The sequence below is a fragment of the Bos taurus genome, chromosome 15, assembly GCF_002263795.3.
Source record: "Bos taurus isolate L1 Dominette 01449 registration number 42190680 breed Hereford chromosome 15, ARS-UCD2.0, whole genome shotgun sequence".
Taxonomy (NCBI): domain Eukaryota; kingdom Metazoa; phylum Chordata; class Mammalia; order Artiodactyla; family Bovidae; genus Bos; species Bos taurus.
In genome coordinates, this window is record NC_037342.1 from 14,070,822 (window position 1) to 14,091,956 (window position 21,135).

At 42.9% G+C, this 21,135-nt stretch overlaps 1 protein-coding gene across 2 annotated transcripts in view; it reads left to right on the plus strand.

Moving 5' to 3' along the window:
• Positions 1–21,135, plus strand: part of MAML2 (mastermind like transcriptional coactivator 2) — a 402,023-nt gene that overhangs the window by 182,785 nt on the left and 198,103 nt on the right. Inside the window, exon 1 of one of the 2 annotated variants that reach the window (XM_024975283.2) lies at positions 1–21,135. This exon is cut by the window's right edge and continues 63,278 nt beyond it. The gene's annotated coding sequence lies outside the window, so the exon portion shown is untranslated. 2 annotated transcript variants of the gene reach the window in all.

Genomic DNA, 21,135 nt, shown 5'->3' on the forward strand with positions numbered 1-21,135 from the left:
TAGCAGCAGGTGAAAGAGTCTGAGGTACCAGCCAGGGCTAGTGGTTCTCAAAGTGTGGCCCAAGGATCATCCATCCAAACAGTGCTATTACAAATGCAGATTCTCAGACGGACTACAAAATATGTCAGAAAGGGGACAGAAATATGAATTTCAATTGGCTCCTTGCATGCATGCTAAGTCATTTCTGTCATGTCCATTTTTTGATGCTATGGACTGTAGCCCACCAGACTTCTGTCCATGGGACTCTCCAGGTGAGATACTGGATGGGTTGCCACGCCCTCCTCCCAGGGATCTTCCCAACCCAGAGATCGAACCCACATCTCCTGCAGCTACTGCATTGCAGGCGGATTCTTTACTGCTGAGCTACCAGGGAAACCCCAATAGGTTCTTTAGGAGATTTTAAAACATGCTAAAGCTTGAAAATCACTGCCCTAGGCTGTGGGTTGTTACATCTGGCCTGACCATTCTCATACCTGTGAATAAGGTGATATAATCTTAGAGTAATGTAGATAAATAGATAAATCTTATCATACTTTAATAATATCCATCCACTCATTAAGTCAGCTTTTATGAAGGGCTTTCTATCACTAGCAGCCTAATAGAATTAATAGAAATGGAGTACCTACCATATTCTATGTAATTGCTTTCATATTTTAACTCCTTTAATCCTTACAACACTATGGAGTACTACTATTATGTTCATTTAACAGAGGAACAAACCAAAGCACAGAGAGATTTTTTAAATTGTCTAAAGCTACAGAGCTTGTACATGGTTGAAGCAGAATCTAAATCCAAGTAGTTGTCTAAGAACTCATGACCTTAACCACTCCACTGAAGAGCCTCCTCAAGTATAAAGATGAGTGAGTCTGCATCATCAATGCAGGCCTTTCACCCCTTATCCAAGGAGCTCAGAGTCTAATCAGGAATCCAGACTTAATTACATTATGGTTTATTAACTGCCATCATCCCTGGAGGAGAAAATGGCAACCCACTCCAGTATTCTTGCCTGGAGAATTCCATGGACAGAGGAGCCTGGCAAGCTACAGTCCATGGGGTCAAAAAGAGTCGGACAGGACTGACTGACTAATACACACACAACTGCCATCATAGTGGTATGACCAGAATGCTATGCAGGTAAAGAGGAAATCATTAACTGCCCAAAGTGTCAAGAAAGTCTTCAAGAAGAATTCATACTTCCCCGCAAACAGGGATCCTGTTTGTTTGGCTTCCTTTAGCACAATTTTTTTTTTTTTTTTTGCAATTATTAGATGCTAAAAATAATTATGTTGAATGAGTGAATGAATCAATGAATGAGGTGGTTCATTTCAAAGGGCACTGAAGGATAAGGAGGAAATTTTGTGACAAATAACAGGAAGAAGAGTGCGCACAACCCAGAGGAGTGAATGGTTAAAAATGGCTCTTGTTCTGGGAACAGAGATTCCATGTGACTAGAGGAAAGCATGCCAGGGAGGCTTGGTGGAGTGAAGTGAGGAGGGAGGAAGAGGAGGTGGGAGTGGAAAGTCTTTGATGCCACACGGAAGAATTTAGATTAGTCCTCTGGGCAGCCATCTTTGGGCCAGGGAGTGAGGTGATCAGATTCCTTTAACAGGAAGGCACCTCTTGAGGCCATTTTGAAGGCAGAAAGTGAATTGGAGTGAAGTGTACTAGGCGGAAGGCCGGCCAGGAGGGGTGAAGTGGTGAGGGTCCGAGACTAGAAAAGTCTGAGCTAACGCCTAAGGGCAGGGGGTAGACAGGGAGGGACTAACAAGAGACATATGCTTGAGGCCGAGGAGGCAGGATTCAAAGACTAAGTGAATACAGGATATCCAGATAAGACTTGTGATTTTTAACGTAAGTGGGGATGCCACTAACTGAAATGAGGAAAATAAAAATATAAAATAAAGATTAAAACAAATAAAATAAAAAGGAAAGTTTGAGGTGGAGAGAGTTAAAGAGTTTGCTTTTAAACAGGTGAGGTTTGCATCTTCTGTCAGCTTTTCCAATCTTTCCAGTGAAACTAAATTCCCAGAGGGCATTCATCGAGATGGTGGAGGAGTGCATTTGCCGATGAGATGTGATGTTTGGCGCCATCAGCCTCAGGATGGGAGTTGAAGCCATGGGAGCAAAGAATATCCTTAGGAAGAAAGTATTGAGGGGAAAGAGAAGAGGACTAAGAAAGTGTTCATAAAACTATGCTTTTAAGAGGTGGGCAGTCAGTACGGCAAACAAAGCAGAGAAAGATAACTTCAAATTATGCCGGTCTAGTGGAAGAGTCCACTATTTATTTATTCAGAAGAATTTTAGGAAAAGAAAATTCTTAAAAATTCTGTGTGTGTGTGTGTGTATTTTTGCTTTCTGGCCTATTTAGGTGTGAGTTTGTGTGTGATCAGTTGTGTCCAACTCTCTGCAACCCCATGGACTGTAGCCCACCAGGTTCCACTGTCCATGGAATTTTCCAGGCAAGAATACTGGGGTTGGTTGCTATTCCCTTCTTAAGGGATCTTCCCGACCCAGGGACACAATCCGTGTCTCTTGAGTCTCCCACATTGGCAGGCAGATTCTTCACCACTAGTGCCACCTGGGAAGCCCCCAAACTAAAAGCTGAAACCTAGAACACAGTGCTTGGTAGTGGATGCTTTGGGCACCAGCTCTCCTTCAGCTGTGAAAATCTATATATGCCATTTCTCCCAGTGAATGCCAAAGAGCCTGAGAGTGCAGAATCCTCCACCAAAGGTTTAGCTGTTAGTGTTCGACCTTAAGGCTTCCATGGTGGCAAGTAAGGAAAGTTTTCAAAGATCAGCAGTTACATTTCTCTCCTCAGACCTTCTTCCTTCCAGTTTCTACTTGGCATGGGAGCCACGGCTCCGCTGAGTCCATGAGCCTCCCCCAAAGCAGAGCAGAAAACAAGGAGAAAAACCTATTAGGTAAGATAACCACCTTCTCTTAAATTTAACTCCATAAACATTTTAACACTGATCCTTTACCTCAATTCGATTGGCTATTTGTAGTAGACCTGACTCACCAAATTCAGTTGGGGGTTTTTAGGCTGGTGTGTTTTTGCCACGTTAGTGGAAGTTTCCCTGGGACTGCCCATAGCCCGGCAGTCTTTCGCAATTTGAGGTGTGTGTGTGTGTGTGTGTGTGTGTGTGTGTGTGTGTAAAAGAGAGAAGTGAATGCTGGTGTTTAAGGAGAATTGTGGGGAAATAACATTTTACATAGGATTTTTCCTTGTGTCCATTAAGATGGCCGATGTCCTCATGGTCTGTGCTATGCGAGATACCTACACAAATATCCTGCCTAAGGCAGAGCAATTCACAAAATCATAAATACTGATGCCAAATAAATATGTGTGTGGGGGGAACATTCAACCTCAACTGATGTCAAAGGAATATAAATAAAATCAACAATACCGTACTGTTTTTCTCCTTTCAAGTTAGTAAAGGTGTTTTAAAAATTACAATATCCTGAGTTGCTCAAGGAAATCAGAAAATGAGATGCTGGTTCTCTGTTGTGAGAATCTAATTACGTACAACCTCAATTAAAAAAGAAAGAAAAGTTACATTGTACTACAACCATGGCCCTCCAAGTGTGTTCCCCAACCAGCCACATCAATATCTTCTAGAAACTTGTTAGAAATGACAATTATGGATCTCTACCATACAGGTAGAAGGAAAATGGCAACCCACTCCAGTACTCTTGCCTGGAGAATCCCATGGAGAGAGGAGCCTGGTAGGCTACAGTCCATGGGGTGGCAAAGAGTCGGACACGACTGAGCGACTTCACTTTCACTTTCACCATAGAGGTACTACATTAGAAACTGGAACTGGGACTCGAACTCTGTCTTAACAAGCCATCCAGGTGATTCTCATGTTCAGTAAAGTTTGATAACTCCTTGGGAAAAAAAAAGGTTTTTGATAAGTTGTAATGTGAAAATAAGGAGAAACAGGCTACAAAACAATATATAATGATGTGAGGCCAGTTTCCTTGGAAAAAATATCTATGTGTATGCATGTCTAGCTAAAATATTAATAGAGTTTTTTTTAAGTAACTATTTATCTACAGATGGTAAATATATAGATCTATTTGGTTTTTGATGTTTTGGTTTGGTTTGGTTTTAATCTATTTGGTGACTTTCTGTCTTTTTCAAATTTTCTATAATAATTATGTGCAATTTTCTAGTAAAAATTGTTATTTTACAAAGTTCTTACCCCTGAAAGTTCTGAGCACCAGACATTTAAGGAAATAAATTGCCCAACTTCAGTGAAGAGAGAAACAGAAAGGATGGGTTAATTTCTCCCCTACTCAGTTCTGTGGGGAGTGTTACTGTTTTTAAAGCAGAACTTGACTTTTTTTGTACTCGCTTTAGTTATGAAAGTGCCGCAATAGCTGTCTTAAGCATCGTACATCAAAGGGTATGTGGTGAATGGTGAACATCAGATTTCAGACTCAACTTCTTCTGAGACCATGACGGGGTGATTTTCTTTCTTTCTTTCTTTCTTTTTCCTATGTTGTGGGATGGTGGTTTTTTTCTGTGTTGTGTCCAGGAATTGTTCCAAGTTGGCATGTGCTGGTCTTCTGCTTTGGACAGGGTCACTTTGGGGCTTCGTCACAATCTGTATCACTCTAAAAAAATCAAGAGCATCTTCTGCGTTCTTGGGAGTTTCATGTAAAGAGCTCAATAGCAAGTGCTTTGTTGGCACAACCACTGAATATATCGGGTGGCCTCGGCCTTTTGTTATAGGACAGCATGACAGAGAAAAGACAGACCAGTTTCCTTGTAACTAGTTCTACGCCTGAGACAAGTCTCTCGTGTTCTCTGGGTCTCGCTGTCTTCACCTTTAAACTGAAGGAGTTGACAAGATGATCTCTGAAGTCCCTCCCACCTCTGAATTTTGGCGCTTTTATGACTAGATTCGCAGAGATAAAGTGACCATAACCAGAAGGCAGTGTAAAGCTCTTTGATCTGTTTCATACAGTTTGGATTTGCGAAAGCCTGGTGGTATTTTTTTCAGAAGCTGAGACTTCCTTTCATGGGTGTCTTCCTGCTCTGGTGCTGAAAATCTATTTTGAGATATTTACTTGAGCAATATTATCAATGAGAAATGGTGTTTGGAATTCAGAACCCTTTCCATTACAGTACCGAGGAGCTGGAGTGCTTATAGTTAGAAACGGCCCTCTCTATAAATGTAGAGGGAGAAGGTGGACCATATAGCACAGGTCACTGGAATCTGAACTATTTATGAGAGAGGACACAGCAGTTGTTGTTTTTTTTTTAATTGGAGAATAATTGCTTTACAATATTGTGTTTGTTTCTGCCGTAAATCAGCATGAATCAGCCATACATCCCCTCCTTCCCACCAGTAGTTCTTCAGATAAGAGACTTGGATTCTAATCCTCGCTGTGACCTTGTCTAAGTATGTTCTCTCTCTTTTTTTCTCAGCAACAGTTTCCTCATTTGAAATATTTCTAATTGATCTGTAGTATTCTTTCATTTCTGAAAAAAATGTGAGTTTTTGATTGAAAAAAAAATGATATTATGAGGATAAAGACAATTGTCCTATCTGAGGAAATCCCTCAGGAAATAACTGTTCTAGAAAAACAAAATTGTAGAGTTGGAAGAAAGAACCCTGTCGATCCCTGTGAGGATCTGAATCATTTCTATGGGATCTAGCTTTTCCTTGACAGGCAACAGGAGATGAACACATATGTCATCTGGGGCTGGCACTTGCCAGCTTTTGCTTGGGGTGCAGGAAGTATGTGCTTAAACTGCCGAGACAGCCCCAGGTTTGGGGAAGCGCTCTCTGCTCCTCCTCCTAACTGCAGAGTGTTCGCAGTGTGCGCTCCACTGTCAAGGAAGCACGGGAAGCTCACTTGGCACAGGAGTAATGTGAGTAATGAAGCTTTGGCTCTAGCCAGCATTCTAAAGCTGGGGTTTTGCAAAAGTTGCAAATCCCCAGAGGAAATGCTGGAGCACAGAAGGCTTGCATATCATGGATTACACTAATCCAGGCAGGAAGTGATAATGACATAGTTATACAAGCAGTGTTTTTCATGGCTAATTGGGAAGGATGGTCATTTAATTAAACTGCACCAGACCTTGGGGGTTTTTTGGTATCCAAGACAGCCTAAGAGCCCTTCCTAGACACCCTTCCTCGGGTCGCTTAAGCTCAATTGTAAAGGGTAGGGTCTACCTTTTTTATTAATTTCTAATATGTAATACCTAGTATCGTCCTTGGAACATAGAAGGTGCTAGACCTGGAGGAGAAGGCTTCTGAGTATGTTATTAGCCATATGAAATGCTTTGTTTTAAGCCAAATAGAGATTCCAACACTTGATTTGATCAACCTCTCATGGATGCAAAAACAGTTCTGGCCTGATTCTGCATGGATATGCTGATCATACACACAAAAATAAGGTAAAATAAAATAAAAATTAAGATTGATAAAGTAAAGAGAATTCCCCCAATGATGTTATACATATATATTTATATATGTAAAGTTAATAAAGTTAAATTATATATATATACATGTATATTGTCAGGATCAACACGTATATTGTCAGGATTAAAAATGCTTCTTTAATTAAAGAAAAAGCCTTTTGAAAGCTTAAAATGACTATGATGGCTGCATAGTGTATTAGAAGGGAGTAATGCATTGAGTGTCAGAAAAACTGGATTTCAGTCCCCTGTTGCTGACACCAACCTGTAGTAAGATACAACTTTCCTCATTCGCAAAATGAAAGGTGTGTATTGCAATGGTTATATTTCCCAAACCAAAAATTACCCCAGTTTTCATCATCTGGGAGACGAGGAAAGCTGGGTGATACAATTTGGGAGCTAAACTATGGGAAGTTTCTGGACACAATGATGCCATTCAAACAGAGGAATAAAATGTGACACTGTGCCTGTTGACTAAAATTCAAGACATATGGATGCCGAACGTGAAACAATACAGTCTTAAAAGTTACAGTGCAGATCTTCTAATTATGTTTGTAGTGCCTTGAATTTTTCCTTCAGCAGAGGAGTAGAAAATTCCAGAAACTTGACACTACTTGGGGGGTCAGCTTCCCATCATCCCTTCTCAGCCTGACGTGACCCTTCATGGGTCCTCTAACCTGCCCCCGTCCCATCTGATGGATTCCAAGACTCCTTTGTCTGTCTTACAGAGTCCAAAAATGAGCCCTTTAAGAGACTGTACGAGATCCAGGCTGTTCTGCTCAGGGAATCATACTAGGAAGGAATGAGATTTATGAGATGAGGTAATAGAAATACAAATAGAAATACATTCTAAAGGAACTTTTTCCTCAAATGCCTATTTCCTTGGTGATTGATTTGTGTGGGGGAGGCCGAGGAGATTGAATTCCCTTGCTTTCCCCACCACATTCGTACTGTTTCAGCTTCTAAATGTTCCCCATCACAAGACACAGGCATCTTCTCAGAGACTAGTCCTTAGGGATGCTCTCCACTCTCAGCTCTGCAGTTTCTAGAGGCTTCTTGCAGTGACATTTCTACTTTCCACTGACGCTTGAGAAATTTTATTAAAATGGAAGAAGATTTATCCCCCCAGCCGAAATTGGGGTCACTGATACTCACAGAAAGGTGCAGTGACTCGCAGGTTATCCTGCAGCCGTTTGTCAAGCATGTAGAGTAATTTATAGGCAAGTGGGCACCAAGGGTCACCCCTGGAGGGTGCAGAGCAAACTACACTGCCCCCCAAATTTGTGTTTGTGATAAATAACAGAGGCTGTATAAGCAAGTCCCTACGGTTGCAGGAACAGAGCTACACAGATTCTATGCATCATTCTATTTAATCCTTAAGAAAAATTTGTAAATTAAGGATCATTAGACTTCATCTTAGAAATGGGCAAATTGAAGCTTAAGTCAATCAACTTACCAAAGTCCATGGGGTTTGTAAGTATTACAGTTGCGTTCAAAACCAGGATTTCCTATTAAAAGAAAAAAATAAGTCCATTTGGATCGACCTAGAGATTATCATACCAAGTGAAGTAAGACAGAGAAAAGACAAATATCATATGACATCACTTATACATGGAATCTAAAAAAGATAGTACAAACTAAGTTATTTACAAAGCAGACTCAGACATAGAAAACAAGTTTATGGTTACCAAAAGGGAAAGGTTGGGGAGGGTGGGAGGGATAAATTAAGAGTTTTGGATTAACATATACACACCACTCTATACCTGTGGTGGATTCATTTTGATATTTGGCAAAACTAATACAATTATGTAAAGTTTAAAAATAAAATAAAATTTAAAAAAAAAAGAAGTATAGGAAAGTTAGGGTTTCATTTTATTAATTGTGGTGGCGGTTTTTTCACTGTATATACACACCAGGACTCCTCAAACTGTATGCTTTAAATGTATGCAATTTATTATGTGTCAAATATACCTCAATAAAGCTGTAATAAAATAATACTTTAAAAAAAACATATACACACCACTATATATAAAATAGATAACCAACAGGGAACTCTACTCAGTATTCTGTAATGACCTATATAAGAAAAAAATCTGAAAAAGAATGGGTGCATGTATATGTATTGGAGAAGGAAATGGCAACCCACCCCAGTACTCTTGCCTGGGAGATCCCGTGGACAGAGGAGCCTGGCAGGCTACAGTCCATGGGGTTGCAATAGAGTCAGACACAACCTGGCAACTATACACACATATGTATAACTGAACCACTTTGCTGTACACCTGAAACTAACACAACATTGCAAATTAATGCACTCCAATATAAAATTAAAATTAAAAGTACAGGGCTTTCTGACCCCTTAATGTCAACCAAGCTCAAATGACAGGAATACTTGTAAAGGGAAAGAAGAGGTACATGGCCTCCTGAAGGGTCCATGGAAGCAGGAGAAGCCTGGGCTCCTCCCCTGCTGTAAGTAGCTCTGTGCATTCTGTAATCAAAAGCATCTCAGGGATTTTGTAGGCTCTGAAGATAAGTCATTTCTGCCTGGTTTGCCCCTGATTTAATAACAAACTCTTATTGATCCCTTTCTATAGTGAAAAAGCCTCTGAGTAGGCAAGAGAGTAACAAAGTTTATTAGAACATATACTGTTTCCTAATTCAAGACCATAAGCACTACAGTGCAGGGCATGCCAACTAACTAAAATAAATTCAGAATGTGGTATTATTTTACATAAAGTGGAATGGGCATACTGAGTAGAGGCAATGGATCTGTGGCTCTTTCAAACGTGGTCCCTGGACCAGCAGTGTCAGGCCATCATCACCTGGGAATATATTAGCCATGCAGATTCTCAGGCACTACCCCAGGGGTGGGGACCAGCAATCTGTTTTGTTCACTGAAGTTTGAGAAACACTGGATTAGGAATTTGGCTGGTAATTGAATTCGGCTTGCTAGGAGATGGGGTAAGGGACGGACAGCAAATTATTCTGGGTAGGTAATTCAGGGCTGCTGACTTAAAAGCATTGAACTTCTTGCTACAGGGACTTCAGCAAGCGGATGAAGTGTGGATGGCAAACCTTTTAATGAAGTTTACATTTAGAAAGATCACTGCTTCGCAGTAAGATTCAAGGGACCATAACACTCTGAGCCAGAACTGGTCACCAATTTCTCCACTTTTTCCTGCCTTTTCTGTTCTTCCCACTCAAGTTTCTATGACAACAGTTCTGATACAATTTGTATTTATGAAAATCATATTAATTTCATTAGGGCCTCAGGGATTCTTACAAATCAATATTTTTCACATCTGTGGATCATAAGGAAGAGCAGCCTCCCTTTGCCCACTAGTCAACAGGAAACAGAAGGAGAGCTGTGCTCTTGTGTTAATTAGGAAGGCTCAAAGGCACAACTTTGGGAATTTTCACATTTTCCCTCTACTGTTGACTTTTTCCCCCAAAGAAGGCTTTATTTTGCTAACACAGCAAATCTTATTTCCGTTCCCAAAAGGTAAGGCTGAGAAAAAGGCTTACCCATATCCTCTTAACAAATTCCATCTACCTGGGCATTTGAATGATATGTGTTCTAAATGAGAATTTTAACAAGAGCTGGAGGATCATGGAAGAGCAATGCCCTTGGCTTATTCCCTGCAGGGTCGTCTCACTCCTGATCATTCTAGCTTGAACCTCGTGACAGCTCCTCTGTGAAATTAAAAAATAGGCTTCATACGTAAATTAGGACTTGCCAATTACAGCCTTCACCCCACAAAAGAAATCTGCTCTGATTTCAAGACTCTCTTCTTTACCTAGCATCAGACTTTGCAGAGGTTTGAGGAGTGGAGAATCCTGCCAGCTCTGGACACTTTCCCAAGCAGCTCATTGTGTGCTGACCTTTGAGAGCATTCTCGATCACTCCGGACATCCCCCGTGTCACACAGTAAAACCTAGACAGATGGTCAACCTGGGCAGCATCTTGCTTTCAGAGCCTGTCTCCATGTGTGGGCCTGGTCACCCCAGGACCGACAAAACAAAGCCAGAGGACAACTGGGTGGTCCACCATGTTAGGGAAACCAACACATGTCAACCGACTATGAGAATTGAGACTCTCTTCTTTTGTAAATAAACTATAAGTGTTCACCAAACCTTGGAGTCTATGTGACTCTGTAGCACCTCTTATCCATATAATTCATTTTAGCAGTAATCGTACCCTCTCAGAAAAACATGTTTTGTGTTTAGCCTTGCCTTCCCTACAGGACTTGAAATACCTTGAGAACAGGAAATGTGATTTATACTTTGTTTGAACACTAAAACCACAGCCCTGGAAACACAATAGATAATTCTCCTTAAGCTGAATTAAAACAGAATGGAATACAAGAATCAGGGATCTCCTCTTGAAGTCTGAAATAGGTACTTTAAGGGGTTAAAAATGAAAGGAAAGAAAAAACGAAATGCAATCTTAAATGATCAGGCAGTAAGGTTACAGAAGTTATTACCCACAGAGGTGATATAAACAGCAAATACATAGACTTTAAGAATTTTCTTTATTTGGATTCTTTGAAATGTTTGTGAACCACATATGTGAGCTTTATATCTACTTATCTACGTTAATGAAAGATCATAAGTATCAGTTCAGTTCAGTAGCTCAGTTGTGTCCAATTCTTTGCGACCCCATGAATCGCAGCACGCCAGGCCTCCCTGTCCATCACCAACTCCCGGAGTTCACTGAGACTCACGTCCATCAAATCAGTGATGCCATCCAGCTATCTCATCCTTTGTCGTCCCCTTCTCCTCCTGCCCCCAATCCCTCCCAGCATCAGAGTCTTTTCCAATGAGTCAACTCTTTGCATGAGGTGGCCAAAGTACTGGAGTTTCAGCTTTAGCATCATTCCTCCCAAAGAAATCCCAGGGCTGATCTCCTTCAGAATGGACTGGTTGGATCTCCTTGCAGTCCAAGGGACTCTCAAGAGTCTTCTCCAACACCACACTTCAAAAGCATCAATTCTTCGGCGCTCAGCCTTCTGCACAGTCCAACTCTCACATCCATACATGACCACAGGAAAAACCATAGCCTTGACTAGACGGACCTTTGTTGGCAAAGTAATGTCTCTGCTTTTGAATATGCTATCTAGGTTGGTCATAACTTTCCTTCCAAGGAGTAAGCGTCTTTTAATTTCATGGCTGCAGTCACCATCTGCAGTGATTTTGGAGCCCCAAAAAATAAAGTCTGACACTGTTTCCACTGTTTCCCCATCTATTTCCCATGAAGTGATGGGACCAGATGCCGTGATCTTCGTTTTCTGAATGTTGAGCTTTAAGCCAACTTTTTCACTCTCCACTTTCACTTTCATCAAGAGGCTTTTTAGTTCCTCTTCACTTTCTTCCATAAGGGTGGATAGATAAGTAAAATTATTTGGTTACTTAGAAAGTGAAGTCACTCAGTCGTGTTTGACTCTTTGTGACCCCACGGACTGTAGCCTGCCAGGCTCCTCCATCATGGGATTTTCCAGGCAAGAATACTGGAGTGGGTTGTCATTTCCTTGGCTACTTGCAAGAGTCCAATTTTATATAGCAAGAGACAACTTAAAAGATATGATTTTCGTGCCTCCTGCATGTCATTCTTGTTAGTTGACTAACCAGTGGTGGTAGAAGAGCTAGCATTTAGTTCAACAGAAGGCTGATGAGAATCTGCCAAAGTCCCCATGTTCATGATTAAAATTACTTTCCTGCTGTAGTATCTGCCATTGTTCCAAAGACCACTAGTGGTTAGATATGTGTGTGTACTCAGTCACTCAGTTGTGTCCGACTCTTTACAGCCCTACAGACTGTAGTTTGCCAGGCTCCTCTGTCCATGGGATTTTCCCAGCAAGAATACTAGAGTGGGTTGCCATTTCCTACTCTAGACACAGATGGATAAACAATGTTTTCTGTATTTTCTGTGATTTCATGGACAAAGCTCCATGATGTTTGTGTCAAGATGTTTTAGGGAAAGTCTTTCACTTTGTACATTGAAATATCAAGTGGGACAGCCCCTCTGTCAACCAGCAACCACTCCCTGTCAGAAATGAAGCTTGTGTAGTCTAGATCCGATCCATTCCTACATACATCTTTTCTTCTGGAGTTTAGAAACTTCACTGCATTCTCCAAATGCCAGCTTTGAGAGACATACAAAGCACAGAATGTTTATCAGTCTCTTCTTGTAGTGTCTGGCTTTCTGGCACTTTCTTCCTCTGCTGCATCGTAACAATGCTGCCAGGGAAGCCATTGGAATGGCTCTCTCCAATGACTGCTGTTGTTAATACAGTGCGGAGTCTGCTGTGGCCGCCCGAGTGAGACGTGGCTGGGTACTTCTCAACCAGTGTAATTACAGAGTCCACCCACCAGTGCAAGTGAGACACGGGGCCAAGAGAACACTGAGTTTAGGATTCCGTTGTGTTTTGTTTTTATTGCCTCATAATACTGAAGTTTTAACTTGGAGATGAAACATTATATAAAGGGACACCGGTTTGCTTTCAGCAGTAATTTGTTTTTCAGCCCCAACGAAGTAGGGAGAGTTGTTGTTGTAGTTATTTAATCTCAGTGCTTCTGGATGAACAGGGACCGTTCTTTACCTCCTCTGGTCAAACTCTTTAGATGGTTTTCAGAAACTGGTTAGTATGTCCTCAGGTCACCCTGTGCTGAAGTTAAGTATCCTTGTTTTTCAAGTTAGAAAAAATGAAGCACAAAAAGCTGCTTAGGCAACTGACTTGGCCTGTCAGGGATGGGAGCCTGAGCCGCCACAGAGGAGCTCTGGGTATCGGGAGGGCGGGCGCTCTTGCCTGCTCGCTGGAGGGCCGTTGCGCGCATGCGCTGTCTGGGGGCAGCAACATGGCCGCGAGAGCAAGCGTCCAACAAGGAAACAGTGGCTCCAAAACGTCCCCCAGAGAGGCCTCTTCGCCGGCTGACAGTTACAGCAAGTGACCTTCAGCTTCACTCTGGAAAGTCCAAGTGACTAATTTAACGAACCTTTGTTGTGTGGTGGGTGGAGGGGGGAGGAGGCTGTCTGGGCCCGGAGCCAGTGTGAGCCATCTTCAGGCCACGCAGGGGGTTGAGGGAGAGATGCGAGCAGAAGGACTCAGAAGAAAAGGGGCTCCTCTACCTGGTCAGGGAAGAGATCTGACCATGTGGACAGATGGAGGCCCTGGGTGACGGAGGCGAAGCGTGTCAGCAAACCAGGAGCACTTCCTGTCTGCAGGCAGGCGGAGGGCCAGTTCTTCGATGAGCTGGAAATAGGAAGCGGCGGGGGGTGGTCAGCAGAACCCTTGTGCTCTGTGGGGTTTACCAAGCAAAGTGAAAGAGCTCGTTATGTCAGTGATCCAGGGAGCTTGTTTATGTGCTGTGTTTTCTTTTATGTTTCCTCTTGTAATACTTGATAGTACTCAATCCAAAGAGGCCACACCGCCCTTACGTCTGAGACCTACATCAGCCAGGAGCCATTGTTCGGGCTGCAATTATTTTGCCCGGGCCGTGTGGGCTGGATATGTTTAGATCATGAGTTAGCTCACTGATCTCTGCTTTCTCGAAAGCAGGAGGGGGCAGGGCAGGGAAGTTTCCTTCTGTCGCCCTTTATCTAAAGAAGTGACGATGCCTCCCAGGCTTTCTTACAGCACAAAGCCCTGTTCTAAGTGACGCGGAGGTAATGACTGAATATGGGACCAGGCCATTCTGCTGAGCCCAAGATTTTCCTCCTAGGTTTTCTTAGTGAATTGTTACAGCCTTGTCTAGTGCGTGGTATGGTTTGGAGGCAAATGAGACGTAGAGAAATGCATGAGGTCTCCTAATAGACAGTCTGACCCTGCCCTAAAGGGCCTTTTGAAGAACCATAACCAGCAAGAAGGCAGATGGAACTTAGATCGTTCTGAGCCCCACCAGCATTCCCAGGACCTTTCTTCCTTCACCTTTTCTTCCTCTTCTTCTTCTTTTAATATTTATTTATTTTACCTATTTTCATTTTTGGCTGTGCTGGCTGGCGGGTTCTTCGCTGCAGTGCACGGGCTTAGTTGCCCCACAGCACGTGAGATCTTAGTTCCCTGACCAGGGATCGAACCCACATGCCCTGCATTGGAGGGCGGACTCTTAACAACTGGACCACCAGGGAAGTCCCCTGATCAGCCTTTCTGACTCAACTCGGCTACTAATCTCTGCTGGAGTTTCTGAGGGAGACAAGCTACAGCATTCCTCTGTCCCACCGAGTCCCAAACAAATTGAGAAGCATCATCATTCTTCTTCTAATTTGATTTTTATTGTATATTGGAGAATAGGTGCCTTAGGCAGTAAAGAATCTGCCAGCAATGCAAGATACCCAGGTTTGCTCCCTGGAGAAGGGAATGGCTATCAACTCCAGTGTTCTTTTGCCTGGAGAATTCCATGGACAGAGGAGCCTGATAGGCTACATATAGTACATGGGGTCACAAAAGTGTCAAACACAACTGAGCAACTAACACTTTCACTTTCATAGTTGATCTACAATGTTGTGTTAGTTTCAGGTGTACAGCAAAGATTCAGTTACACATATACATATACACATTTTTTTCAGATTCTTTTCCCGTATAGGTTACTACAGAACATTAAGTTGTGATACAGTAGAAAACATCACCATTTTTAATTAAAAAAAAAAAAAAAGGACTACGGTGGGAGACTTAATCCACCAACTAGACTCCAAGTTTAGACAGACACCTTTCTCAAGGCTTGGGCACCAGGAAAGCCTAATGGGTGAGATTTACCTTCTGAAGAAGCAGAGAAGCATTCTCTGCATGGCTGTACCCAAGAGAAAGCAGAGCATTAGGAGCCACATGCCCCTGGCAGAGTAAATTGAGGGCCTGGAGGCCAGTGTTACAAATTGTGGGGCTTCATGGACGCAGAAAGTGAAGTCACTTCAACCTGACGCCTCCTCCAGAATGTCTTACCAGGAGCGTGTAGACTAGGCTAAAGTACCCTCTCTGCTCCCTGCATCCCTCCCTGCATATGGCTGTCTTGTCACATGTAATCCTGAATTATAACTACTGTTCACGTGCCTCTCTGCCCTGCCCTTCATTAGAATGATATCCCATTAGAATGGGTCCCTTCATCTTTCTGTCTGCAGTGCCCAGCACCCAGCAGGTACTGGTAAGAGTTGGTTAAATGGCACTGAACCAGGATACTGAATCTCGTTTACAACCCATACTGAAAAGACTTTGTTGTTGGGTGGTCTCAGAAACTTCTGAGATGTTTTCCTAAGTGTTCATTTACAAAGTCAGGATAAGCACTGATAAGAGGCAGCTCTAGAAGTTCTAAAGGAAAGCAAAAGCTATAATATGTAGATAAAAGCTGCAGAGGCTGTTGGCAGCCGATTCTGTTTATCAACGTGAACCTGTACAGAGGATGTTTGTGCAAGCATCCCAGTTGAGAGTTAGTGTATGTGCTGGTGATTAATTGAAAACATGTTGCTGGTGAAGGATCAATCCAAGATTTATCCAGTTACATTGCCTGCAGTGAAGTACAGTTGACCTCTGAATAACATGGGTTTGAATTGCACAGGTCAACTTATACACATTTTTGTTTTCAATAAATAAACACTACGGTGTTACACGACCCAAGGTTGGTTTTATGCATGGATGCAGGGATATAAAACTGTTAATTGCTCAGTCTTGTCCAACTCTTTGAGATCCCATGGCCTGTATGCTGCCAGGCTCCTACATCCATGGGATTTTCCAGGCAAGAATACTGGAGTGGGTTGCCATTTCCGTCTCTAGGGGATTTTCCTGACCCAGGGATCGAACCTGGGTATCCTGCATTGCAGGCAGACTCTTTACCATCTGAGCCACCAGGGAAGCCATGGATATAAAGGAACCTTGTATATGGAGGAACTGAGTATGTGAAGGGCTGACTATAAGTTAAACTCAAATTTTCAACTAAACACAGGGTTAGGACCTCTAACCTCCATGTTGTTCAAACTCAAAATTTGATGTCTAGAGCAACAGCAGCACCTAGGAGCTTGTTAGAAATGCAGATTCTTCCTGATCCCCCACTCTGCTCCTAATAATCAGAATTTTTGTGACAGCGTCTAGGAATTTGTTTTAACAAGCATCGTTGCAATGTGCTTCCTTTAGTGTGGGAAGAACAGATTTTCAGCGTCAAAGAAATGATGGTAAGAGTTCACAACATTTGCAAGGCGATGTTCCAAGCACTGTAAGTGTATTATCTCCATTATTCCTTGCATCAATCCAATGAAATGGTCACTGTGTTTCACTTGATTTTATAGATGATAAGACTGAGACACAAAGCCAGGGCTAGGGTAAGGCAAGAGAGGCAGTCTCCTCCTAGGGAGAGAAATTTAAGAGGGTGCCCCAAACTCAGTAATCAAGGTTAATAATATTTTAATGTAATATTTTTAAAAATCAAAAACAGTGCTAATAATTAGTAATGATCAGGATATCAAAGGTCCAACAAGCAGAATGGTTGCAATTACTTGTCAGGATGATAACAGTAAGAAACAGAGTCAAGACGAACCCAGGCTGGTTCCCTCCAGACACTGCTTTCTCAGTGGAGATGCCATGGACCACCTATCAACTCCCACTGCTGTGTTCTGATGGGGAAGGGAAGGGTCCAAGCCTAGGAGCAAGTAGCATTTGGGTCACAGGGATGCCTCATGGATCTGAACTCATTGGGACCTCAAGCAAAACAAAAAGCAAGCAAACCCAGCCACCTAAAAACGGAAGCAGAAAATTCAGATGGGTCCTCAATTTCACAGCATGGCCATCTCTGAACTTCAGTATGAAAAAGATGATTTCCAAAGCTTCCTCCCAATTTTTCTTCTGGCTGGCTCCTGCTCGGAGAATCAGTGGGGAGAGCTACTCTGCATTCTGGCTGTGGGAATGTGATAATTAGAATCACTTAATATAACTGCCCTCCTTGGTCCGTCCACCTTTGGAGAGAGAGAGATTGAGCGTTTCCCTTGCTTCCAATCTGTGAGATTCTGGCAGACAGGCAAGCTGCTTGTCTTGAGGGCTTGTCATTGAGAGCTGGTCACCTGGAATGCCCCAGCATGTTTGGGCTGCATTGTTCAACTCCATTGGTATACTCCCAGCAAAACTTCTCTCCTTCTTTGTCCAAATCAACATTGTGTGAACATGGTATTTCCTAACCTGAAAACATGGCATGTTTCTGCTACACCCACCATGATTCTTCCTTGCTTTATATAAATTGACTCAAAGGAATATTTGTGGTAAATGTGTTCATGTGTCAGGAGACTGAAACGTAGTTAGTTACAAACTGTACATGATACATTAACGAAGATCAAAGGGCTTACGGCTAGTTTCCACTTTTCCTCTCTTTAGTGGGGACAGAGTAGAAGATGTTCTAGAAACCTAGAATTCTTGCCAGCCATGTACCCTATGATATTTAAAGCAAATTGGAGGCACAAAATTTGAAATGTAGACGTTTGGACAGAGCATCTAATAGCTGGTCAGTTTCTCCACCTTCTTTTTTAATAGCTATAGTATTTGGGGATAAGTTGTTTCTCAGATGGGTCATTTCAAGTCAATGGAGATCATTTCCCAAATGTTATGAAGTAAGTGCTGAATGGGTTTCTTTGCTATCGATAGAAATACATGTTTACTCTTTTTCACCCTTTGAGTACAAACATTTCTTTCAATAATTTATCCTAGAAATATGTATGCTAAGTCGCTTCAGTCATGTCCGACTCTTTGCAACCTCATGGATTGTAGCCCACCAGGCTCCTCTGTCCATGGGATTCTCCAAGCAAGACTACTGGAATGGGTTGCATGCCCTCCTCCAAGGGATCTTCCTGACCCAGGGATCAAACCCGCTTCTCTTATGTCTCCTGCATTAGCATGCAGGTTCTTCCCAGGCTGCCTGGGAAGCCCAGAAATATGTATAGAGCATCTATTAGCTAAAATCATGAGAGACAGTTATATGGGGAAGCTGTGGTCTCTGCTTTTCAGGAATTTATAGATGACAGTCAGGAAATGTCACTGATAACTCTACTGCAAGATAGGACAGACTAAAAAGAAATAGCCTATGTACTTTGGATATTCAGAGATGAGAGAGACACACCTGGGAAGGATCTAAGAGGAGACACCTCAACCCCATGGATCAAAAGGATTTGTTAAGTGAAAGAGGGCTCCAAGTGAAGAGAACAGGAGTAAAGGCAAGAGGGTGAAGAGAGATGGCTGGAGCATGCTCCAAAACAGGGATGTGTCCTGAGGAGCTGGAAAGAAGCAGAAATTATTATGGGGGGTTTTGAACTACATTCATTAGGTATGAGGGAGCCAGTGAAGATTTTGTTTTTCAGCAGTGATGGAATATCAGTAAAGCTGTGCTTCTGAGCAGCGCTTTTCAGACTTCACTGTGCATTCACATCACCAAGGGATTGGTTAAGATGCAGTTTCGGGTTCAGGCAGGGACTTGAGAGTGTGCATTTCTAAGAAACTCCCAGGTCATGTCCTTGCTACTGGACTACAAAGCACGCTTTTAGTAAGAAGGCTTTAAAAATATGTGGTAATGGGAGATCAGAAACATTGAAGTGGAAGAAGGCTGGAGACTGGGAAAACAGGGCTTGGAACACTGGCCCAACAAGAGAAAAAGGAGGTCTGAACTAGAGTGGAAGACCATCTGGTGGAAGTGAAATGTGTGAGCTTGACAGCTACTTTACAAACCGTGAGGGAGAAGAGTCACTGTCACAGGTGACCCTAAGACCCCCAGACTGTGGGCACGGGTGCTGTGAGCATGCCCCTCCCCTCAGACTGTGCTCTGGTCACCCAGAACCACTCACAGTTCTCTGGACTTGCCTGCCTATCTGTCTGGACTTCTGTCACGTGCCTGATTCTGAAAGAAATACTAGGAAATGTATCTCTCAAGGCCCTCATCAGAATAACTCCTACAGAACCCATGCGACGCAGGTCAGGTGTTATCTCTTCCTGGATGCCTTCCTGGTACCCTCACCTACCCGCTTCCCCCAGGCCAGGTTCGGTCTCCGGCCCATGCGCTCTCAGGACATCTTGGGAGGTCTCAGATCAAAGCATGGTGTGTAGTCAGATGACATACCTGTCATTGACCCCTGCTTCTGGAGTGTAGGTTTTATCTTTTTAAGTTTTGCGACCTCAGTGTCCTAACGAGGTAGAGACTCATCAGTGTTTGATGAATGGATGGATGAGTCATGAGGAAGAGCAGAGTTTTACTCGCCTGGTGGCAGTGGCATTTGTTTTTGTCATGTCTGGCAAGAAAGGAAGTTGTTTACATGTTGAATCGAATCTAGTTTGGTACGTGGTAATTTTGAGGTGCAGAAGATCCAGGTGAAGATGTCCAACAAGTAGTTAGACATTTCAGTGTGCAACGTAGAAAGACACTGAGTGCAATGGCTTAGGAGTCGTATGCATGGAGGTGACAGTTAAGAGTACGGAAGGGGATCAGATTAAGACAGTGACGAAGAGAGACAAAGGGAGAGAGACAGCGGAGGAAAAGAGTCGCAAAGAGAATGAGACAGCAGACAGGGACAGATGGAGGTAAATGGAAGACAGCAACTTTAGGCCTTACTTTTGAAGCCCTTTCTTCTGTGACATCCAATGTGAGGGACACAAATGGGTCACAGGTCACCACATAAGGGCGATGTTAGTCCTAGAGGGCTTCAGGAGCCAGCAAGAGAGAGATCCTGCAGAGAAACAGGCTTAGATATGAGGTCAAGATCCAAAAACCAACTTCACATTTGGGTTATACAGGCCAGTTTCATGCCGCTCTACCTTCCGGCATGCGTGCCTGCTAAGTCAATTCAGTCGTATCCGACTCTTTGTGACCCTGTGGACTGTAGCCTGCCAGGCTCCTCTGTCCATGGGATTCTCCAGGCAAGAATACTGGAATGGGTTGCCAGTCCTCTAGGGGATCTTTCCAACCGAGGAATCAAACCTGCATCTCTTATATCTCCTGCATTGGCAAGTTGGTTCTTTACCATTAGCACCACCTGGGAATCCCCTCTACCTCCTACCTAAGTAGAATCTCATCCATCAAAATGTAGGTGAACTTGAAGCTTGGTCCCAACTCCTCAGCTCTTCACTTTCCAAACTGCTTGATGAGATAATCTGATCAACACACACATACACATATTACGACATTCTGCTTTTTATCAGGTAGGCTTGAGTACATTTCAGAATAAGACTTCAGGCTAGAAGGTCATTTTCTCCAAAAAAGAACTCCCCAGATTTTATCCAGAGCAGTACAGTCCGCAGAAGAAATACCCAAATGCAGGCTGGTGGGCGCCCCACAAATCATTAGTGTCGGCACCTCCAAGGCCTGTAGAAAGAATGATCACATCAGGCTTTTTTATTCTTGTTGCCCAAAGCAGCATTTTAACAGACTTCTATTGTGTTTTCTCCATTCAGTTCACTTAGAGGGTGACATTTTGCCCTCAAATTCATATGCATAGTTGCTCTTAGAGACTTCCAGAGCTACATTCCTGACAAAATCAGACCCTCTGTTATATCTGAAACAACCCCCCAAAGAAAATCATCGGATCTGAATGAACAGAACAATTCTTTATGTCCACGGGAGACAGGCAGACAAAACCCAATAAAACCGAAGAAAGAAAGAGACATGGCCATGATTTGTTTTTCATAATTACTTATTCAGAGTAGAAAGGAACAGGGGAAGACGGTTTCTTTTAACATGTCTCGACGTGACGGATG